General features: G+C 44.2%; 1 long non-coding RNA gene across 1 annotated transcript in view; it reads right to left on the bottom strand.

The window, feature by feature from the left end:
- The window catches only part of LOC144782803 (uncharacterized), a 73,533-nt gene that overhangs the window by 21,352 nt on the left and 26,699 nt on the right, over positions 1 to 25,482 (bottom strand). The window contains exon 2 of the long non-coding RNA XR_013601268.1: positions 21,236 to 21,337. This is a non-coding gene — a long non-coding RNA (uncharacterized LOC144782803). The remainder of the gene's footprint in view (positions 1 to 21,235; positions 21,338 to 25,482) is intronic.

Below are 25,482 nucleotides of genomic sequence, written 5' to 3' on the forward strand. Positions count from 1 at the left end.
AGGTACCTGAAAGAGTGAGATAAGTGGGCAGGGATGGTCTGCTGATGGATGGATAAAAGACTATGCAGCCTTGGTATTTGGGGCACCGCCGTTTAATAGCCCCAACGCGGGCTTCTAAGGAGAGCTTTGGGCACCAGCACCATCAACATCAATTAGGGGTTTCTAGGGGTCGCTACTGCGACCCTTGGTGGTCTGTTTGTGCCCCTTAGACCGGGCCTTGTGATCCCTGGCCCTCATCTATCATGTGGCAGAAAAACAAATTAAAAGCAAACACAGCTCTTCAAGAGACACACTTACATTCTTTAAATGAACAGCTCTTCTCCAGCCATTTCATATGACTTTAGAGATGGCTGAAGATGGTATGCTTGTTGGAAAAGCGTGGGGCTTATTAGGTGGCTGAAGTGGGTATGCATGTTGGAAAAGAAATGGGTTTATTAGCCCCTTACATGTCACATAGCCCCATATGCTTCTCATTGGCCACTGAAGGTCCAGGAGAGGGACAGGACAGGTTGGTAATTTTCCTTCCTCCATACATCATCAGGACGTGTACCCAGAAAAAAGCCACCAAGTTGCACATTCCTGCTAAATACAATTACCCTGAGCATGCTAGTTTTAAAAGTGCAGCAGGGCTGGCATGGAGTCAGCAGGTAAATAATGGCAGTGCTTTCTGAATTTAGGTAAATGCACCTGCTCTATTAAATATGGGGACAACATTTAAAATGCAACTTTTACAATGCACTACCATTACAACGCAGTCATTACAACGCAACATCACTTACATCACATGCCATTACAACGCAAGACACTACAACGCATACAATTACAACGCATGTCATTACAGCGCAGTCATTACAATGCATACCATTACAACGCATAGTACCCTTACACTATAGTCATTTTTACCCCTACACTATCCAACACTTACCCTACTGTTGCACCCCCTGGAGTTAGAATAGTAATTTTTACCCCTACACTATCCAACACTTACCCTACAGTTGCACCCCCTGGAGTTAGAATAGTAATGTTTACCCATACACTATCCAATACTTACCATACATGCAATGTAATGATATGCGTTGTAATGGCATGCGTTGTAAAGGTAGTATGCGTTGTAATGGAATGCGTTGTAAAGGTAGTTTTTAGACAATTCGTTGTATTGGCATGCGTTGTAATGGAATGCGTTGTAAAGGATGTTGCGTTGTAAAAAATGCGTTGTAAAGGCATGCGTTGTAAAAGTATGCGTTGTAACATCATACAACCTTAAATGTGTAGCCTAGGGTTTCTACCTTTCCCTGAGAAAAATACCAGCGACCGTTTCACTTTATAACATTCTGCAAAGGCCATGATATGATACTTTTGTAGAACTTTGTATGAATCATTCATTTTCACTTTTAACGTGGGATTACTTTTTTGGTTTAATTATCATTCAGGGGTCATTAAGAGAGCTGAAGAACACATTTTAAAGTGATTTCATATTACATTTACTGTTTAAAGTACATACTGATAAGGTAATATGGGTGATAATTACCAGCTTCAGAAGATGTTTCTTCTTTTTTTTGTATCGCCCGGACATTAAAATGCTAATCATACTAGTATACCAGCCAAGTGGCAACCCTCGTGAACTTTGATGCTTTCAATTGCATGCTGTGTTGTAGAGTAGCGAGGATGCCATGTGCCCTGGTCCAAGCAAGGTAAATGGCATCTGTGTCAGCTTTTGGGACAGGTGTATATGGCAATTATAAGGGTTCAGTGGGACCCAGTGATACTGCACCTGCTGCACCATTGTTAGCTACGCAACTGATGATGTAATTTTATTAAAAGCACACATGTAGTGCAAACAGCGACCTAATCTGGGTGGAAAGCTGACTGAGACTGTGGGACATATCATCAAGGGGCAACGATAATATTATCGCCGCTTTAGAGCCCGTTTTTGGGCGAAAAGTGGCGATAATATTATCGCATTATCATCAAGGACAAGCTGGCGTGATTCCTTGACTTATCATCCGTTTTTCACACGCCTCACATCGATAATGAGATGCAAAGGAGGCGTGGCCGTGAAAACAACATGGGATAATATCGCTAAGGCAGCTTCGCGATATTATCAAGGAGGGTTAGCGATATATAAAATCTCGTTAAGTATGCCTTACCGCAGAAATTTAACGTCTGTTAAATTACTGACTAAGGCATACCTAACATGGGGGGTGGATTGTGTGGCTAAGACCACAAGCCCTATCATTTAGGATATCGCTGTTTTCCACCATGGAAAACAGCGATATCCCCACTATCTCTGGAATTTGAATCGCCTCGGCGATGCGTGTTGTTGATTTTGCGCTAACCGGGCGATAAATTCCAGAGATAGCCGGTGATAAATATGCAAGCGCTAAGAGCACTTTGCAATATTTATCACCAGCACTTGATAATATGCCCCTGTGTTTTTATTGTACAGCAGCTGCCTACTTTTGCCTTAAGCACTCTGGGCAAGGGCAACATGAAGCAAATCCACGGACAAGGACCCCTGGTAGCCTCCTCTTTTGACTTTTCACCTACTACTTGTGCGCCCTGTGATATGCTGTAAAATGTTGATTTTGCATTATTAGTTCTAGCACTGGGCTACACACAATGCGCTGATACTACAAAATATTTCCAGGGGATTTGAGAGAATCTCGTTACTTTAAAACGTTTTTCACATTAACATTGGTCATATAATTATTTCTCTAACAAAATATCCATGGGCCCTGTTAGCAAAGGTAAATAGGTTATTAACTTAAGTTTATGACCGAATTTCCCTTTTCTACGGATGCCAGGAATTCACAAAGTGATTCTTGGAAAGTGTAAGCCCTTTTACGGCAAATGAGCTCTCTACCACTCTTGGCCATGAGTGCGGAAATATCCCCAGTGTAAATCCACTCAAAGGGTGAGAAAATGCCCATTCCAAGGTATGGTTTTCCTTGAAAGTCTGGAAACACTCAAAAAATTGAATTTTGTTAGCATTTTCATACTTTGATCAGAATGTTTTCCATCCTGGAAATGGTTGGAAGTTTACTGAATGAGAAATGATCTGCCCCACATTGGATGGGCTGTCAGGAAAGGGGTTTCTTTACTGGTAAAAATGTTTCCACTCTGAGGAAAAAAATACAAAAAAAGTGCATTTGCAAGGGAGAATCTGTTCCCACTGAACAGAGTTTTCCACCACTGAGAAATCTGTAGAAATGGGATGGAAACAAAAGTTAGAAATCTGTATTTCCAATGGAATCCATATGGAAACAATGCACTAGGTGTAGCTTTCCGTGCTGATTTAGAAAACGTTTTAAATCTGCACCCGCATGCAGAAGTAATTCTTCTGGTACAGATTTACTACTCTTTCATGAATAGGCCCCATGTGTTTGCTTAGAGACAATAATTTTTCAGTGTCTTTCAGAACGGTTGCCAGTAGTGTTCTAAAAGTAATTTAGCCTTTTTGATACAGTAGATATGTGCCCTCGTACGATTTTTGATTTTGCATCTACTTCATGTTAAGGTACGCTTGTTTTCTGATATTTTCTCTTGCAGTCGTTCCTGAGGTCCTTTTAATTGGTAATGGTGTGAGTGTACGCTGAGGTTTAGATTATGTGAGCACATATTTATTTAAAGTAAGACCATTGTACTGCAGGTGAAACTCACGTTCTCCGCTCATGAGGTTTTCTCGATTCCGAATGATCATATAATGTGTTAGAATAATATTTATGAACAATTTATGTCTCCTGCACACGCTCAAGTCAATTGTGATAAATTCTTAATGAATCAGTGTAAAAGGACAATGAAAAGAGTGATCTGTATGTTTTTTTGTTTTTTTTTATCCACAATGCCCAGCCAACACGTGTGTTGTCGATAGGGGTTGACCCCACGACTTCTGGGCTGTCAGGCTCTTTATCTTCTATTGTACAACTCCTCTCTGCTGGTTCTACATCCCACCCGGCTGGTCATAAAGTGTCAAAGACTTCTACTTTGTCCAGGGATTCACTACACTCTTATTTTAGTGTTGTCCCTTATTATCCATATCAAAATTATCCCAGTGATCGGTCTATTCCCAGTTCCAAACATTGCTGTTAGCGTAACCCCATTCCAAGACTGCTGTAGCAAGTACGCTATAGATCCGTGTCTCATGTCCCGAATTTGCGTTGTGAAAGTTTCGGACTGGAAATCGACCGATCACTAGGATAATATTGATCTGGATAATAAGGGTCAACACTAAAATAATAGTGTAGTGAATCCCTGGACAAAGTAGAAGTCTTTGACACTTTATGACTAGCCGGGTCGGAAGTAGAAGCGGCGGAGAGGATTTGCACATAAGAAGATAAAGAGGCTGACAGCCCTGAAGAAGTCGTGGGGTCAACCTCTATCGACAAAACACGTGTTGGCTGGGCGTTGTGAATTAAAATAAAAAATAAAAAACTTACGGATCACTCTTTTCATTGTCCTTTTACACTGATTTATTAAGAAATGTTCACAATTGACTTGAGCGTGTGCAGAGGGCAGAAATTGTTTTGTCTGATCCTAGGGTCAAATTTTGAGGGCTCAGGGTGTTTCCCTCACCTCTGGCACCGCCAGAATTGTTTACCATCATATACTGATGCAAACTCTATAAGCTCCAAATCTCCTAGTTAAGAACACCTCAATATTTATGAACATTTGTGTGTTTATTCTAGAACATAGTTTTGTTGCAATTCAAAGGACCATGTCCAAATGGGCATAGTATGGGGATAGTTTGAGATGAAAGTTGCATGCAGGAAGCATGTCCTGTGCATACTCTTGCTTCCTAGTCAGTCACACGTATGAAGTAGAAAGCCTGCAGCATGCTTCTTTTGCACTACCTATTTTCAAATAAAAAGGAATCAAATTAAGTGTAATGTGGAGCATGTCACTGAAACAAAATCAAAGCTATAACTTTTGCGTTTTTAGTGATATGAACGTGAGTTTGGTGAGGAAGCTCATAGAGCTAATGTGGAAGGAGCGTTGTTAAAAGTCAACAGCTCTAACACACTAGGGGCATATTATCAAGCCTGTGCGATAAAATTATTGCCGCTTTATCGGCCGTTTTCGGCCGATAAAGCGGCGATAATTTTATCGCACAGGCTTGATAATATGCCCCTAGGTGCATTCTGCTTATCGCCTTTTATTATCTTTCCTAACAGTGATATCCAGAAAAACAATGCTCCTTAGATCACCAATCCTGATAATATGAGGAAAAGATGCTTATTATTTCAGTGTGTGATTTTGCCATATTCTCAGCAATATTGTAAGTGATGAAGCAAAGCTTCGCATTTGCGACGTGCTTTTGTCATGAACCTCGTTAAGGTGTAATAACGTAATAAGTTGTACGTCTTACTAACGTTTGTTTTATGTTTAAACGAGGTTCCCCGAAGCTTGCCTATGTGTTTTACTAAAATAATTAACTCGAGTCTTTTAAAATGGCCGCTGCTTGGAAGTAAGTGTCTGCGCATGCGTCAGTCACACTCACGTGTCCTGATGTGTTTGCAGAGTTGGAGGGAAATAGTTGCGCATGCGTAATACATAGCTTTGCCAGTAACGTGGTACTGCTCGTGCCACTGCTCTTGTACATGGTTATATGTAGCTAACATTTACACTGCATAAGTATATTTCTTAGTGATAAGTTGAAAGTACAAGCCCTGTGATGTGTTTTCATAACGTTATTTCTATGTATTAATTTGTTCTCACTTACTTTTCATGTACCGCGGGAAATGGGGGTTTGACTGAGCCAAAAGCCATCTTGGAGGTCCTTACTGCGCATGACCGTCCGCCTGGGGAGAAGTCAACCTTGGCTGGTGGAACTTAGCCAGCTGGCAGGGATGGGCAAGATGCTCCTGAGAACTGACCTGCGAACTCAGCAGGACGGAGTCATGTGTCCCCATTTTTGAAACAATGTACAATTGTCATTGTATTTCCCTGAATTTTCTCATGAGAACCCCAATCTCGCTAGGCGGTACCCAGAGATGCAAAGTAGGCATCGAAATAGTGTGTTCTGATTGGTGTGTTACCCAAAACCTACCTTAGGACCAATCCAAATTGAGGGATTCTGACACTTTGCAACATTGGGGGGTGGTACACCGTCCCCAAACTGTATATCTACCCTGGGTTCACCTAGGGAAGTTGTCCGACTTGTCTGGTTTAGCTGACCTGTGACTGACCCATCGTACTCAATAGGTGACTGAAGATACAGAGCGCTGCGGAGCACTCTGTCTGAAATTGACCATAGACTAAGGTTTTACTGAACCTTAAAGTGCTGGCGAAGCACTTTGCTGGGAGTTCGCTGACCCAATTGGGGTCTTGATCGATAACTGCAGAGAGGGTGGAGCGCAGGCGTTGCTTCCAAACTGCGGGTGCGGTCCTGTCCTGAGCGGTCCTGTCCTGAGGGGTTCCTGTCCTGAGGTCCTGTCCTGATTCCTAATCTGAGTGTATCCTGTCCTGTCCTGGGTGTCCATTCTGCACCTGCTGTCCATTGAGGGGTATCCTTCCTTGAGGGTTTCCTGTCCTTAACTGACCCGTGGCCAGGGTTTGGTTTTCACACCAGTCTAGGTAAATATTGCTCTAAAATTCTTTAAAACTTGCACCTTTCTATTTTTCTGTCTTTTGCTTCAATAAAGATACACCTTTGCACATGTTGATTTTTTCCATGCTTTGCCGCAAACTATTGACTCATAAAGTCATTTGCATTTTTCATAACGTGTTCCCATGTTGCCCTATCTATTAGATATTATATTTTGCATTGCAGTTTGTCATTTCCTGATATGGTCTAGAACGACCTTACTTAAATTGTCTAAAGAATCTTTACCCTGAAAGCATAGCGTTTTCCTGTTGCATCTCATATTAGCATTTCCATGATTACCCTGACTCTATTTCTCTATAGTTATGTACTCTTCGTTATCTTGATTATTGATTGCCTTATTCTTGTAAATTTAATGCTCAACGAAAACGAACTTTAGATAAAGCTTTTAAAACTTCCAGTTGTCCGTGGTCATTTACAACAGTATTGAATGTCAATTTGGGTTGGTATTTTGCTGCCTTTCCTTTTACAGCTAGCTCCCTGATCCGTTGTGGTCATAGGTACCCGTGTCGGTGGATGGTAAGTCGGGTACCACTGAGTAATTACAGTAGGGAATTCACACAAATTGGTAGCAGCCCGTGAAGTCACCCTGTCAATGAATATTGTGAATTGAAAGTATATGGGCCCGAAGCCGGAAACGGCGAAATTATTGGCTGGGTGACCTCGCGCGCTCTATCATAAGCTCCCATTAAAAATCTGTCCATGCTGTATTGTGACATATAGCAGTCACCTGAAAATTCTCAAAATACCCAAGCACTGTGAAATCAGTGATGCAAGGATATTCAGCACCCCTAGCAAAGTAATCAGTTTGCCTCTGGAGTACTCCCTGTCAACATCAGAAAAGGCAATTTCTCTGTTTACTTTCTTATACTATTGGCAACTCTAAAGCCTTGCCTCCTCTTACAGAAGCACTGACCCCTTTTAAAATGTTCTTGTTAGTTATGTTATACCCCAGCCCTTCAATTCTATGAGGATGGTTCCTACATGATAAAGCAAAGTGCTTTCTAGGCTCATAGAGTTGTTTCATTCTCCAGGACGTGAAGTTCCACTGCCTCACCCCACTAAAGGGTGCACATGCTGCCTCTGCGATACACAGTCCCCCTGCCAAGGCTAAATCTTAGTGCAATACCAAACTCACGGATGTTCAGGCCCACTACAGCTATAGTCTCAGTAACTGTCTATTCTCACCTTTAGTACAGGTGCAGCCTCAGGGATGTGTAACCCCCTGTCAAGCCAGCTGAGAGCACTGTTGCATTCTCGGGTACGTGCAGATTTCCTTCATGGATCACAGAGAAGTGACGTAATACGAACCTAAGGGGTCTGTAGCGATACATGAATAATATGTGATGGAAAGAATAGGACCCAGCAACATCCAGTATAAAGGTGTCAGGTCCAGCTTTATGCTTCGAGCCCAGGGAGGCAACAGAGGAGATTGCTGTGTACTCTACAATGGATGGCTTCAAAACAGAGCCTTGCCTACTCAGCCTTTCTTCTCATGAGGACATTAATGCAACTGTTAGGTTGACTGAGAACTGTAACTACTCCTCAAACAAAATGGGACTACTCATTTTGCTTTGCCTGACTTCTAACTGCGAATTTGTTGTCTTGCTGCGTAGAGGCTCCAGACAGGTCTTCTTTTACCAACACATCATGATATCCACCACCCTTGGGCCAGCCAATCAAAGCAAATCTACGCCCCAATGAAATAGCACTCACAGCCCCAGTTTTTCCCTTATGCAGCCCTTTGCCAATCTGACTTCAGTCCGACTCCCACACATGCCTGCTGAGAGTCCTTTTCCCGTCTACACCATGCCTCATAAACCCCTGGTGCAGCTCTCTTCACACATCTCTTGATCCAGCACTCTCCCCATCTGTCTGTGCCTCATATACCTCCTGCATTGAGAACATTCTAATCGCCCCTCAAACACGAGGGAATGAAATTGTGGCCCCATGATATGTATTTACATCTTCTTGCAGACATAAATGGAGGGATGAAACCGTGCAGAGAAAATGTGGTTGGAAAAATATCCTTTCTGCTCACATTTTCCTAACTTTGGCCACATTTCTATCCCAGGTGCCATTGTTGTACGCACTGAACTGTGAACATGGAATGAGTATGAGATAAAAATGCAAGTGAACGGCATTTTGATCATGCTCTCTCCATGCTCACCGCAAATTGAGAGACTTTAAATTAGGGTGATTTTGGTGATTCGTCCTTTGTTTCCATCATACCAGATCTGAGTGGCAATAGTGACATGGTTTTTAGCTGTGTTGCCTATATTTGCCAGCCATCCTCTGGAACTGCAATGAGAAATGTTGAAAACACTGGGAACCTAGAGTAGCATGAACACTTTATGCAATAGAAGTCTACAGTAAACTTCAAAGTGCTTGGTTGTGCTCTGTGGTTAGATGTGTGCAATACATCTGCCAGGGTAGAGTCCCTCTTTTTTTTAAGAGCTTGGTAATTGATGTGCCCACACAATCTCATGGGTGCCCTGTTTTAGTTTTAACTGCAAGAGCATGCTTTTAACTGTGATGGATCAACCAAATAGTCAAAAAACAAAGCACAACATAGAGGTGTTCCAGCGATTTTTTATGTGCTGTTTCCCTTACAGAAAATGTACATCTTACTGGCCTGCTTTTCCTGTCCCAGGAGCGATTGGGTGCGGACAAACCTTGGGGATTGCTGCTGTTTGGACCGGCCGCAGCGGAGGTGAGAGGCGGAGGCGAGCGGGACTGCGAGGACCAGCAGTCCATCTGGCAGCGCCAGCTGGTTCCTCTTCCCGCCGCGCCTCGCGCCCCCTCCCAGTGACACGCCCCCTTGTCATACATAGGAGAACCTCCTCACGCGCGCAGCGGGACGCGCGCGGGGCGGTCACCGGGGCGAAGACCGGGCAAAGAGCGGGCCGTTTTAGGCCGTTAGAGGCCGGAAGAGACCGGACCGGGCCACCCCTCTAACGCCCCCGCTAATTTGCTCCCGATTCACCTCATCATGGCATCCAGAGCTCTAAGGAGTAAGTCGGTACAACATGGCACAAGCACTTTGGAAAAATTCTTCCCCAAGGCGAGCTCCCAAATCAGCAAGTGTCACTTATCCACGGACTCGCACCTCGAGATGGGTCCCGAAAGTGTGTTCTTGGACCTTGAGGATTCTGCCTCAAATGATGCTAGCACACCCATCACTACGGACGCTACCCATATGTCTCTGCTGGACAGCATCGACCAGACTATTGAGTCGGTACTCCGGCAGCTAAGAACTCCGGTTACGCAGAGGGATCGAGATTCCCCACGGCCAGCAGGGATTTCCGACCACTCTGCTGTTCTGGATAATATGGGTTTAAACACGCTGGAAGCGGGTCAAGTGGTCTTGACAACAGTCCCTGTTGACAGCGGGGTGACTCAGCCCTTAAAAAGAAAAAGGCCTGTCGAATCAAAGAGGGCAAAAAGGGCAAAATTTGTTGCATCTGAATCAACACTTGAAGACAGTACAGACATTTTGGTTTCCCCTGAGCTCATTTTACCTGGGACTGGGTCGGATCTTGGGGCCTCGCCAGCTCCTGTGTTATCACCAGTGGTGGCGGGCCCATTTATTTTTGGTGGGCTATCCTCTAATAGTTCAGAATCAGTAATAAATTCCCTCACAGCCACTATCAAGAACCTGTTAACCCCCATCTTAGCTAGACTAGAGGCTATAGAGAATTTACTTCAGTCCCGGGGAAATATTCCTACTAGGAGTAGCCCTGGCGTAGCTTCAAATGACCCTGTAGCCACCGGGGAACCATCTGGGAACAGTCTACCTCCTTCTACATCACTACAGACTTTAAGCAGGGCATTGCCTGGAGCAAATGGTGTGTCTACTTCCCAGACGCGCACTTTGCTACCTTCAGTGCCTGGGCCCCCTGTTCCGGCACCCAGGAGATCTAAGCCACCCCCTGTGCCGCAGACAAGGGTGACAGTGGGTCCTACAAACGCCCGAAGTGATGGTTGTGTCCCTCCCCTAGATAGACGCAGGGAGGTCAATCTGCCCCCAGAAGCTGTCCCATACACGGCAATCATGGTGGGAGTTCCTGAGCTAGCTGGTGGTGTTAGGGAGTCCCAAGACTCCCTACGTAATAAGGTTATAAGCTGGCTCAGTATTAATAGACCGTTGCCCCCAAACTTGAAGGGTGAGGTTCTGATGGTAAGGAGGATCCCGTGGATTGGCCCTACCAAGAAGAACAGGTCAGGGGACTGTATCGTTCTAAGTTTCAGGAGCCCGCATGTTGCTAATTACATCTGCAACTGGCTTGTAAGGCCTGATAAGTCCACAATAGAACTTGTACCCCTTTCTTATTTCTACCCTAGTGGTAGCAACACGGTGGGAGGGAGTGAGAAGGGATGGACCAGGGTGGGCTTTGCTGTAGATGGTTCCCGTTACAGACCAAGGCCCTCCTTGCCAACTGCTCAGGCAAACTTCACCCATCACAACAGGTTTTCCTGTCTGGACCAGGTTGATTGACCACAAACTAGGCCAATCTTGTCTGGACATGAAAATGGGGTGGATGAGGCGCAAAGCCATGTGGGTTTGGGTGTGATCCCCATGTCGGAAGTAACCCGGCTCCTGGCTGCTAATGAGCGAGGGGCTGATACGATTGATAATCCGTGCCAACTGAGTCCCCCACTTAACACCGGGCTAGCCCACATTCCCCAAACAGGGGCAGTAGAGCTAGATGGTTGCGCCGCCACCGCTGTCGGCGGAACCGGCGCTTCTGACGTCGGTTCACCCAGGGCTATCCTGCAATCTCATGCTGGAGCTAAGGGCAGCCTGCCACTTGACCCAGGTCTGAGAATTCTCTCCTGGAATGTGGCAGGAATAGCGAACAAGGAGGGCTCTCCTGAATGGGACTCCCTGGTGGGTGAATGTGACATCGTTCTCCTTCAGGAGACTTGGGCGAGGGTCGCTCAGATCAGGAGAGGGTTTGATGTATTTGAAATCCCTGCCACATGGGCTGGGAGGGGGAGGCCATCTGGTGGTTTGGCAATCTGGATTGCGAGTCACACTGGGTGTCAGGCGGAACGGGTACACACGTGTTCGCAGGACATCCAGTGTGTGCGGCTCACTTGGCCTGGTAAAACTCCGTGGGTCATTGTCAATGTCTACTCGCGCCCGGTTGCCTCGTCAAGTGAATCACCTACCTTAAATGATTTGGCTTCCTTCCTGGGTCAACTTCCGGGTGAATACAAGGTGGTACTTGGAGGGGACTTCAATTGCCACTTTGAACCCTTGGAAGGTTTACTCGATGGTGCCCTTACGGCCGAGGACGACCATTGGGGGGTTCCACCCTCTTCTTCCCCTCACCCTAAAGCCTGGTCCCCTCTAGCCTTACAGCTCATGTCCCTTACTCTGAATGGCGCGCTGAGGGCGTGTAACGGTCGTACTCCTTCCGATACCCCCTCGGTGTGTACATTCAACAGGAGGGGCCACGAGTCGAGGCTAGATTATATTATGGTGGATATTTCACTCTGGCCCAAAGTGCGGGACTTTAGGGTTATCAAGAGGACAGACAGCGACCACAACGCTCTCTGCTTAAATATTCTGTGCCCTTCGCCCTTGACGGACTCACCCCTAGCTGGCCAAGGGGCTGATATGGGGGATCTGCTCCTGACCACAAATAGGCGCCGAGTTAAGTGGGGGAAGCTTGTAAAATCGGAGGAGTCAATCAAGAAACTATACGAGCTGGCGCTCCCTAGCCTCATGGAGGTGGAGACCCTCCTGAATGAACCAAGAACCACTGAGTACTGTGAGAAACTGGGAAACATTCACCAGGCTTTAGTGAGGGACTTGGCCGAGGTATTTCATCCGGAGGTCCCAATTCGAAAGAAAAGGACTCCTCTTCCCACTTGGTACACTCCAGACTGCAGGGCAGCAAAATCTGACCTTATTGCAGCCATAAAAGAGGGGTCAGATAAGGCCAAAGTGCGTGACCTGAGGAACCTCCATAAATCAGTGCTGGTGGCTGCAAGGACCGAGTGGGATTGGAAGTACTGGCAGGACCTCTATGATGCCCTCAAATCCAGGGACCCCCGGCAGTTCTGGGCACTTGTAAATAATGGGTCAGGGAAACTCAGTAAAGCGACTGAGCCTAATATAGCCCCTGCGGTATGGGAGTCCCATTTTGGGGCTCTCTACCTAGATACCAGTTCCTGCCCGGCCGTGGAGATGCAACTGGGTATTGAGGAGTCCGGAATGGAATTATCCCTGGGGGAAGTGGAGCTTGCCCTAGAACGTCTAGCAGTGGGGAAGGCGCCAGGCCTGGATAGGCTACCCGGGGATCTATTCAGGCATCACCCGGATATCTGGGGTCCATACCTTCTTGTTCTATTTAATGCCATTCTTGGAGGTATGGCGATCCCTGGGTCGTGGTTGGGGGCAGAGATTGTGCCCATCCACAAGAAGGGCTCTACTCTGCTCCCTTCCAATTACAGGCCTATAAGCCTCATAGATGTGCCCCAAAAGATCTTCGCGCGCCTCATTTTGGATCATCTCCTAGACTGGGTCGAGGCTAATGACATCTTGAGCCCCTTACAGGCTGGCTTCAGAAAGAACACGTCGACCATGGACCAAATCTTTCGCCTCCTTCTTCTGTACTGGAAGACGGTTACGTTAGAGGGAGGTCGACTGTACATGGTCTTCGTGGATCTGAGGTCAGCCTTTGACCTCGTCCCGAGGGGGAAGTTATGGGAGGTTCTGCAGAAGCTAGGAGTCCCCCCCCACCTCCTTAGAATCATCATTAGACTGCACGAGAACAACTTTGCGGTAGTAAGGTGTGGGAGGGATGGCAAGCCCTCGGGCAAATTCCCGGTCCGCCGAGGTGTCAGGCAGGGCTGTGTTCTGGCTCCGACACTGTTCTGTCTGTACATCAACAGCGTCATTCAACACCTTGACGCTGTCGGGGACAATGACGCCCCGGTTTTGGCAGGAAGGAGGGTCCCGGCAATTATGTTTGCCGATGACACCCTCCTTCTTTCCAAATCCCCCATGGGGATTCAGAGGATCGTGGATGGTTTTGGTCACTTTTGTAGACAACACGGGTTGGAGGTGAACACGGAAAAAACTAAGTTCATGATCTTCAACCCTCCGACCAAGACCAGACCCAACCCAAAACTCGAGGGAACCAGTCTGGAAAGGGTTTCTACCTTTACATACTTGGGGGTCTCACTTCAAGAAAATCTGACTTGGGATTCCCAGGTGGCAAGATCTAGGCTGAAACTCTCCCAGCTTTCGGGCGCACTCCTGAGGGTATCTAATAAGTCCACCTTCAAGCCTGTCAGCCCGGCCTTAGAAATGTACAGGACTCAGGCGAAGGCGGCTGCCTTGTATGGCAGTGAGCTGTGGGGCCATAAAGCTGGGAAGGTCATGGCAGGGGTGGAAAATTGTTTCCTCAGACGTCTTCTTGCTCTCCCGCAAGGCACACCACTCCTCCCCCTAAGACTTGACCTGGGCCTCCCGTCAATTGCAGAGGACTTGCGGTCGAAACCGGTGAAGTATTGGCATCGGTTATGGTCCACTGAGGAGTTGCATCATTATAGGCAGGACCTCATACATGTTTTGAGGCTGGATGTAAATGGTAAGATCCCTTGGCTGGCACTTATCAAATCGGAATGTTCCAGCTTGAACTTGCCAGACCTATGGGATGACCCCGCCCAGGGATGTAGAAGGATTCCGCGCAAAACCCTGGCACAGCTCTACAAGAACAAAACCCTTGCTGATATGGACAGTGCACATGATAGTGGCACCCTGACGGGATGTTTTATTGTATCCAAAAATTCTTATGTTTTTGAACCTTTTATGGATTTTATTTACCCTCTTTTGGCGAGGAAATTGTTCCTGCAATGGAGGTTTGGTACGCTCCCTACTAAAGTTTTTACCCACAAGTGGTCGCTAGGGGGCGACAAGCTTTGCCCATGCTGTAAAGTTAAGGAAGAAGATGACTTGCACATAATGTTCTGTTGTCATGCCTACTGGAGTCCGAGGAGGCGCTGGCTAGCCCCTCTATGTCGGAATCTGGGCTTCAGTAACTACTCACAAGCCTACAGGGTGCTGAAAACTAATACCCTGGGCCACATTGTGTTTGCGGTTTCCAAATTCCTAATGGCAGCATGGATAATAAGGAAGAAAATGTCTGGTTAATCTATTTTACCACGCTTCTCTAAACTCTGCAGGTCCAGTTGGTTTTTATTGTATATATTGTCTTTTATCTGTATGTATTTTTATTGCTTCTTTTATGGCCCATGAGGCCGAAATAAAGAATTTTTGGATTGGATTGGAAAAGTAAAAGGTGCATGAGAAAAAAAAATCATGATAAAATTCTGAGTGCCACAAAGACCACAGTGTGGGCTAAGACCAGTAGCACCAAGGGATCCACAGCCTGAAGAAGGCCTTGTTGACCCAAGGGGGCTAAATAGGAAGGCCGGAACATGTTGGTACTTGCAATGGGGATTTAGGGGTAGTTACTCCTCCTGCACATCCCCAATCATCTCAATTTTTAATCAGTGCTCCATCCAGTGTGTTGGTCTGCACCTGGACGTTTGCAACGGCCCTAGGATGAAGCATGCCACTACATAGTGGGTGAGGTCAGTATTAAGAAAATGTCTATTTTCCTTCTCTCTTATGTTTCTTGTTTAGCAATTACTATTATATAGCACAGGGTACAGGAACCTTACAATTCAACCTAGGGTTTCATCCCTGGCCCTGTTTTTTACTGTCCTCTTTTATGAGTTTAAGATATCGGAAGGGGAGTCAGAGAAGGCTCATTCCCTGGTCTCTTTTTTTGTGATTTTTTTATTCTGACGCATTCCCAGGTTTACGAAACCTTGTATATCTGGGAATTGAAGTAGAATCCATGGATGTTGCTTGGGAATACTCACAGCAACTCACATGGAACACCCCTTTCACGCAAAGCACTGCATGAAAAGGGGACGTATTTACAAGGACACAAAAAGCCACGACGGTGGCTTACCGTGTCCTTGTAAATATGGGGAACCAAATTGCTCTAACGGTGCATCACAAAAAGTGATGCACCAGCAGCACAAGAGGCTTGTAAATATGCCCCCCAGTTTTCCTATTTAGGTGTAACTGCAATTTTCAAACCTACTCCAAATGGTGGCTGCGAACTCAATAGAAAGTTGGAGGCCTCCAGTGACCTCTCAGGGACATGTACCACTATATAAATAGTAAATGTAAATGTAAATGTACAGGAATTTATATAGCGCAAATCACCAAGCGGTTTCTAAGTGCTTGCTTAGGGAACCCGTCCTGGTATTCCCCTGTGAGATAACCCCGGAAGGGTATCCGCAAGGTGAAAGCCAGGCATCCCGCCGCGAGGGGCCGTTGTGGAGATTAAGCAAGCTATTGCCCAGAGTTGCAGAGTGAGAACCCGTGAATCGAGTAGGCACCAGAGCGAGAATTGTCGAGTCCATGGACATTTTAGGACTCAAGACCCCACCGAGCCGGGAATTGAACCCTGGTCCCGGGCTGACCTCTGCTTCCAGGTCTGCCTCCTCTAACCAGTGAGCCACACTTCTCCATACAGGGAAGTTTCTTTCACAATAATCCAGAAACCGCTTTAGGCCTCACAAGAAGCACTATCTAAATGACCATTCAAAATTATGCAACAAAATAAGGAAGATTGCTTAATATTTTATCACACCTCCCTGTTGGCTCCAGGATAGACGTAGGCCATAAACTCAGATTATTAGATCAATGATTTGGCTCCACGTACTTATGAAAGGCAGGGATTTTAGTTATGTGTCATTCTTATTGATTGTTCCAGGCACCTCCCCATGCACTTGTTCCAAGTTAAGAGTGCCCACTGAAAAACCTGAGCTACTACCTTTTTAAAGATAATCATACCTTTCAATTTACAAAATGATGCTAATAAGACTCCATAGTGGGTGAAAGAATGTAATACTATGGTCAATATAAAATCGGTGCAACACAATTTCTTTCCAAACCAGAAATTGAGTGAGTTAATACGCCTTCTGTGTGTAACCACTGGAGTAGATTGTGATGTGGTGGATTTTTATGGAATAACATGGATATTGCAAACCACAGGAGTCAATCAATGCTTTATTGTTTAACACTGCGGCGGCTATTCCGCCGCAGTGCTACGGGTTTGGGGCGGCCGCGCGGCGGCCGCATGCTGGTGACGGAACCGCTCCATCACCAGCGTCGGTTGAGCTGTGCTGATGACGGAGCGGTTCCGTGACGGCCCGCCCCGCTCAATAGAACGCTCAGCGCAGGCGCAGAATTCGCGCCGCGCATGAGAGTTCTATCGAGCTGGGCGGGCCATGACGGAACTGCTCCGTCATCAGCACTGCTCAACCGACGGTGATGACGGAGCGGTTCCGTCATCAGCACCGAAGGGGTTAAGTTAATAAAAACCTTAACAATGTCCTACAACAAAAAGGTCAATTAATTAACGGCCTTTAAATTGCTTAAAAGGCATGTAAATGTTTAAAAAGACAGTTTTCATATCATTTAAAACAAACTATAATGGAGCATTGTACTATATCATAAAATTATCGGCGATATTGGTATGACATCATTTGTACAGTTGGCTTGGGGTTTAAATACAGTCAGTGGATCACATGGAGGCGTGTTTTTCCTTGGGCCATAATATCTTTTTATAGTGTGTCAGGAATTTCATCATCTTACAGTTCAGTTGAGGGGGATCTATTGTGTCCAGACCTTTAATAATGGCTGATCTGCAAGTTTGAATGCCCCTGTTGTTAAAAGCTTTTTTCAGTAGCAAAACCCAGATAGATTTTAAAAAAGGGCAACTACAGATCAGATTAATAAAATCTTGCATTACTGCACCACATAAGCTACATGTTCTGGGGCTGTTGTACTTACATAATAGTTGATCGGCCAAACTTGGTAATGCCCTAAATCTGATGGCCATGAGCTTTCGTTTCCGAAAAGGTGAATATGTTGTGCTTAGGTATTCTGCCAGATGTATTGATGTATAGATTGAAGGACCATCCTGGCATGGGACCGCTTTTGTCTTCTAATAATGAGTGGAGTATGGCCGCTTTGTTCATCACCCTACAAAGGCCTTGGAAGGAGGGGTTCTGAGCCCAGAGTTCTCTTGTGTTTCTTTCCTTCAATGCTGTTTTCAAGAATTTGCCGTAACTTGAACTAGGATCTTCTTCCTGTGCCCGCCACAAGGCATCATGTAAGACATTGGATCGATTCAACCAAAGTTTGTACCAGTTTTTAATTCCAGCATATTTGCTCCCAATCTCCTGTTGGATGGGATTAAATTCCAATGAGATGCGTTCCGAGATAGAGTAAAAACTTTTTTATATGTCTTTGTTTGTAGAGAGTCTAGAAGTTTTCCATCTTTGCCATTTAAAGCTATGCTTGCATAAGTTACTGTTGGCAATAGTTTAACGGCCAACACCGCCACTATCACCTTAAAAGATGGGTCCTGAATTCTTTTTTGCAAATGCACTAAATGAGTGAATAAGGCCATTTCCTTTTTTTCAAGATATTGTTTGTAAAATTGTAAATTCCAACGATCGTCTATATATACTCCAAGATATTTATATGTGCTGACAAACCCTAAGATTGATTCTCCCAGCTTAATTGGCTGTTGATGTCCAGGTCGATTCATAATTGACATAGTTTTTGGTTTTGTGACATTAATTTCCAAGACATTGGCCTTGTCAAATGTTGATAATTCACTGAGTGCTCTTTGGAGGCCAACTCTTGTTAAACTGAGCAATACTATGCCGTCTGCATATGAAAGGTGCGTTATAGGTAATGGGTACAGGCATGGAGGATGTGAATTAACCTGATTCAATCATGGTGAGAGGTCCGCCATGAATAGATTGAATAGATGGGGAGCTAATACATAACCTTGCTTTAATCATATGTCTGTCTGTATTTTCCTTGACAGTCTTGTGGTATTAGCTATTTTTACACGGACCCACGTGCCCATGTTCAGTTGTATTATGGCTCGTAGTTTTCTTTTCATGGAGGCCCAGTTTCTATAATTTACTCCACAACAAGCCACGGTTTACACGAACGAATACTGATTTAAAATCTATAAAACATAGTTGTAATTTTCTTTGCATACGTTTGCACTTGTCCACTGTTATGGCCAGGATTGAGATGCACAGACAGAGCTTTCTTTATCTTAGCGCTGGCATATCAGTGACTGGAATGACATACAACAGCACTGCTGTGTGCTGATTCCAGTAATGGAATATCAGGTGATTCAACAGAGATGCTATGGCAGAGCAGTGTGTGGGAAACAGAAGTAGAAGGCGTTCTGCAGACATGGTCCAGGCTGCACTAGTAGGGCTGTGAGTTACAGCACTTAAATTGCAGGGTTCATCTGTGGTAGGATTAAGATGCACAGAAAACTGTGCTTGGTTAACCACCTAGAATCCTGAGGGAGCATCTCGGAGTGATCAATGTACCCAGCTAACTGTGTGCAAGTCACAATGTTAGCATAACGAAGCGTGCTTCAGTCCATTGCTTGCGATGCACTGCCAGAGCTTTAGCAGCGGTGCTACCAAGCATGATCGAGGAGCATAGGCAGAGCAGTGTTGGGTCTGCTATTGTGGAATATCAGTAGTGCGCCGCGATTGTCGGCCAGGGAGGGTTTGGGAGCCAATTGAGGATGTGCCATTCCTCATGTATGCTACTCTGCCATCCCATACGGATGTATGACGTTACAACGCATACTTTTACAACGCCTACCTTTACATCGCAAGTTTTACAACGCATACCATTACAACGCATAATGCTTTTGGGCGCTGGATAGTGAATAGTTTAATTTACTATTCCAACTCCAGTCCCCGTGGATAGTAGGGAAGGTGTTGGATAGTACATTAAACCTATTCCCTATGCTAGAGCGCCCCCCAGTGCTATGCGTTGTAATGGTTTGCGTTGTAAAAGTTGCGTTGTAATGGTAGTGCGTTGTAAAAGTTTCGTTGTAAAGGCTGTATACCTCCCATACTCTTGTGGTCTATTTATACACATCAGTCAGACCCACTGCCATTAGTCGAACTTTTTCCTTTCCATCAGAGCTTGACAAAGGTGGCCATGATTCATACTTCACTACCTAAATTCATGTACTGCTTGCTTCCTTAACCCTGGACCAGTGCGTGATGTCCAGTTCAGGGCCCGCCCCACAGTGACTTCTTTTTCACCCTGTTAGATTATGGAAAGACCCAAAACCTCCTTGCATATGCCTATCTGGGGCACTGTGATTCTGGTATTAAAATGTGTATATACGTGGGGCATTGTAATACAGGAGTGGAAATGTGTGCTTAGCTGAAGCACTGTGGAAACTGGTAGGCTGCCCCATTAAGCCAATCAATAAACCAAGCTTAGGTTTAGCTGATCAAGACTGCTGGCAGGTAAACATATTAATAATCATACTGGGGGCAGCATCAAGTAATATTTCAGCTACACTGTGAATCTGTTTGAATATGTATGCATTACTCCTGTGAATGAATGATGAAGAGAGAGAGAGATCTGCTTTGTGAGGTTTGAGGCACTTATTTCTAGTCAACTGACAAAATGAAGCCTATGGAATGAAGTATATTCTAAGGTAAGCGGAAGCCAAGACAGTCCTGCTCAATATCCTAGTATTAGCGAGACCCCAGCACAATTATTTGCATCATAGCTACCCATCATGTATCTGCTTTGTCTGATGAGGACAGTTTGCACTGCTGCTGCATTTGCTGTGTCTGTTCTGGGATCATGAAGGAAGCCTACCGTTAAACAGCCCATACTGTTACTCATGGGTGCCTGAGGGAAGCTTCCAGCTGTATTTGTGCACAGACATATGGGGCTATGTATCGTCATAAGGCTGTCATTGGGCATAGGCTGACTGCATATGATGTCTGCCCCTGGGAATGTGATGTCTTCATCTCTAACATATCATTGTGGCAGTCTTAATTAGTTTAGGCGTGGTGATTATTTTTGATATGTGATTAATATTACATTTTATTTTTAATTTGGTTTTTATTTTGGTTTTAATTAAGTGATATCATGCTGTATCCACAGAGTCAATGGTCATAAACAGCACTTTCCGTAATGCACCAAGCCTGATGTTGTGTGATGTCACTTCCTGTGATGTCGTAGTGGGTCAAAGGGCATGTGATGTCACTTCCGATACCCCCAACATTTTAGTCAGTCCATGTCCATGACGAGGACTCATTTTCACACAAGTGCTTAAGTGCTGCAGAAATTAGCTTGACCTGCAGGTTCACCGATTTGAATATTAGTGTGGTCGACTCAGCCCTTCATCCTTCCGAAGTCAATACAATTACTACAATTGAGTTTACAAAACGTGTTATAAGTGACTCGTTCACTTCCAACGTTCTACAAAAAAGGTGCACGCAAATATATCTTGCCAATAACACAAAAACACCCAAGAAACTCACACACGGGCTTCAAAAGTAGACCAAACAGACAAAACACAGCTGTTTGGTACTTCAAACCTGAATGACGTTGCTTCAAATAACATTTAATCATCCCGGGTTATATTACATTTCTGGTACAGCCAATAACACTGATGAGCTGATTGCTAATTGCGCACAAAACGTAGAAGGCAAGTATAACTTGTTATTCACCTGAAGAGACTGAATCAGTCTTCAAAGGAGCCAGCCAGTTGTGTTTCAGTAATTTCCTCTTGTTGCCTTCCTTGCGCCGTTTGCATTTCTTTAAATGATTATCTGCCAGAAAAAAACACAGAAGGTTATGACTGTGAACAACCGGCACAACATTTCATTCACATAATAACTGCAGTGAAGTGCGCAAGGAAGGAGCCGCACTTGTTGGAAGAAGTAGATTCATCACTGCACGTCACAGAAAGGGATGTAATTGGAAAAGGAAACGGCGCAGAGGTCAATAAAAAACGAACGCGCTCAGTTTTCATGTAAATCAATAGTCTTCTGTGCTTACAGAGCAGAGTATAGTAAATCAACCGGCTACAAAACAAGCTAGCTGAAAGATTATTTTAAGTGTGCTTCGAGAGTTGGTGCAGACGTGAGCCCAAAGTACGGCTGGGGCAGTGTTTTCAGCGAAGTGTTATTACCTGTCCAATCAAATACTGTCTGTTGTGTTTCATTTCACTGTAATTACAGATATTTCAGATCAGTACAGATGAATATTGTTTTTACATATAAATACACACACACACACACACATAATCCGAAAAAAACACAGTTAAAGTAGTTCTGATTCCAAAATTAAATCTAAAAACCACTTACATTTGCCAGTTATAGTTCAATTAACTACCCATAGCTTGTGCCACCATCATGCAATGTGTAAATTGATAACTACACTACGTTTCTTAATTGTGATCATCTGGTCAAGATGACATTTACCAACCACTCTGCCTTCGTCTTCGTGGTAGGTGGCAATTTTGAACCATATTACAGTTAGCTGTTAACTATTCTCCCTAAATATATATATATATATATATATGAATATTTTTAAGGGTTTTGGAGGTTGATCATAACAGGTTTCTTTGAAAGTGCAGGCGCCCTGGGGTCGCCTTGCCCGATATCACATAAACAAACTACAGTAGCTGAAGATCCGCCAATCAAGTGCCGAATGCCAGCTTAAAAGTTAATAAAGTTTGTTTTTGAGATAGATAGATAGATAGATAGATAGATAGATAGATAGATAGATAGATAGATAGATAGATAGATAGATAGATAGATAGATAGATAGATAGATAGATAGATAGATAGATAGATAGATAGATAGATAGATAGATAGATAGATAGACGGACGGACGGACGGACGGACGGACGGACGGACGGGTTGTGGGGGTGTGTATGGGTGGATTGATGGATGTATGTGTCCCCTCTGCAACTTTACATGAAGCATAGCCCAGAACCATGTCCTACTCTCCCTTGAGACTCCAAGGAGTCAGGACACAGGCTTGCTCTGCCTATGCGTGCTATTTCCAATCATCGATTTGGGGGTTCTACTCAACTCCACTCCCCCTATTCATCAAAGTTATGGATTCTTTTGCTAAATAAGGAATTATTATACAGTTAAAACCGTAATTGAGGTGGCATTATGGTTATGAAATATATTTTGTTTTTTATATCACTGATATTTGCCATCACAGTTTGGTTGGCAACTGTAACTCATGTTCCAGTACCTTTCTCATGACCTCAAACATAATGTCACAGATGTCAACATAATAAATAGAGAGCCTGATTCACAAAAGTAAACTGAGACAAAAATTTATGTTTGTGACTTTTGGGATTCACAAAGGGCATTTAATACTCATAAATGCCCTATGTGAATACTAAAAGTTGAACTTAATGACTTCAGTATTCACAAAGAGCATTTACGAGTAGTAAATGCCCTTTGTGAATACCGAAAGTCATAAAGTTAGACTTTCGTCTCCTTTTACCTTTGTGAGTCGGACCCATCATCTCTAACATCACTAATAAGATAATTTATCACCTCACAACTTATATAATCAATGATGTCACTATGGATAGGTCAGCCAGTGTAGATTAGGACTAACATAGAAATCCTAGATACATAACATAGCATTTTGTGCATAGCATTTTAAAATTAACCAGGATCTACACAAAGTAAAATGAATATTAAACTAAAATCTAATAAACTAAACTAAACTGCAAATCTTTACTGTTGTCATAAATCTATTAACAATGAAAAGTCAGCATTTTACCATGCTACTGGTACGGGGGAAAGCTCAGATGTATTTTATGTGAGGTAAATCCCTGACTCAAGGGAGGATGGGACAGTGTCTTGAAGGGCAGATGCATCAAGCAGAAATGTTTTAAAAATCTGAGTTCTTGGAGTGAGAGTCCCAAATGCGGATCTGAAGTCCCAGATCCAAATTCAATTATATGGGTTTGAGCGTCCAGTTGTAGATTTGAGGATTCAAATTCAATTACCTGGATTCACAGATGTAGAGTTGTTGATAAGACAAATAAGAAACGGACAGTGGACCATCTGTGGTCTTAGAGAAGGCGATCCTCAATGATTCCTGAAGGATCCCAGATCACTCATTGCAATTGGGTTGGCTTACCGCAATTCATACATTTTATTGTGGTCACCATTGTGTATTAAAAGGAACCTGAAAATGCTCACAGATTCTAATTCTCATGGTAAAATAGAATATGGGGCAGAAGCGTGCAGGGGGGACCATTTGGCAGTGTCCCATAGGAGTATATTCCCCCCACTAAAAAATGAAAAAAATGCACAGTTCTCACCATGATGTTTGTAAATCCTGGCAGCCACTACTTTGTATGCAGGCAATCTGATAAAAAATAATGTAAACTTATTGAGCTTAAGGAACCGTGCCTGCTTCAGATCCAGGAAGCTTTTTGAAACTGCTGATCCTAAAAAAAGGTTTAAAAAATCTAAGTGCAACAGCACATGGTCAAAGGCCATGATCAGGGCTCTATGTGGGCATGTGGGCTTGGTGCAGGGTTTGATCCTAGCCAAGACTCACTGTTCATGGCTAAAGGATATTTACAGTGAAATACATATATTGAAACCCCACAGTTCATGATCAAAGGCTGTACAAAGAGGGATAATTCTACACAGTGGTTTCGCATGGGTCTATGTCCAACTTCCCTGTGCATGGCCACCAGGAAGCTTCATTACTCCTAATCATCAGAAGGCCAGCATACACTATTAACATCTAACTCCAAAGTGTACCTTTCTGCAGTGGAGACTTGCTGCCTTCCTTCTCTACCTTCTGTTGAATTTGTTTTTGTTGGCCCAGCTGAAAAGTGCTAAAATGGTGCATATGCTCTCTCCTAAACACATGGTAACATTGACCTATACCTAATTGACATACTTGTAAGTCCCAAGTAAAGTGGTACAACATCTACCTAGGGCCTGTAAACTAAATGCCACTAGTGGCCCTGCTTTGCAAAGGGAAGGGTCCCAGTCTATATAATTCACCAAACAACAATTATTACAAAAATCGTGTACATATAATTCATAACACAACTGGAGTGAGTGATGTTGTTTATTCACATCCTCACTTGTAAACACTTCATGTAAATATACTCTATACAAATTAAGATTGTGCCCAAAGAGAGGCGAAAAGGAAAAGGGGAAGGGAAGTGGTAAGTGTTCGTGAGGAATTGGGGTTGTGTAGATCAGATTCAGAAGGCAAATGTGGTCACAAGAAACATTTGTTGTTGACATCACATGGGCAATTTGATATAGCTCCATACATTTCTAACAATTTTATTAGTCCTATCCCATACAATGAAAACACAGTAACTATGATCTGTTGATTGTGGGTAGGTATCATTAAAGATGGAAAGTGGCCCTGCAGCACTGATTGTAAAATACACCTTGGCCAGGACCAAACCTTCCTTTTTTATACATATATATCAACCCTAGGGTATGTTCTCGACAGCCCAGAGTGCAGGGTGCAATGCATTTAAAAAGTAGGAAATGTGTAGTGAAATGACAGACATTTCTACCTCTGTATTTCAGGGAAATGTCTTTTGCATGTCCCTAACTATTAGGTTCTGCCAAACTCCCGTAACCAAGGCCTTTCACTTTCGTCTCTGTGAATTAGGAGGTTATGGGGCATGAACACTGCGGGCATTGTGCAGGGAGAGTGTTGAGCATAGATGCATGTGACAGACTGCTACAGGGAGTTCATTTTGGGTTCACAATGTGTATGTGGTACCCTAAAATATTGGAGGCATTTGTGCAATATAGACACTGGGTATAGACACATTGGTGACAGTATAATAATAACAACAATCCGCTGCTAGGTCTTTTGATTCAGTCTAATGCTCTTCTTGAATATGGTTGTTCAAAGCCTTAGCCAACACATGTTTTGTCGCGTCTCAGG

Source organism: Lissotriton helveticus, chromosome 9, assembly GCF_964261635.1.
Source record: "Lissotriton helveticus chromosome 9, aLisHel1.1, whole genome shotgun sequence".
NCBI classification, from domain to species: Eukaryota; Metazoa; Chordata; class Amphibia; order Caudata; family Salamandridae; genus Lissotriton; species Lissotriton helveticus.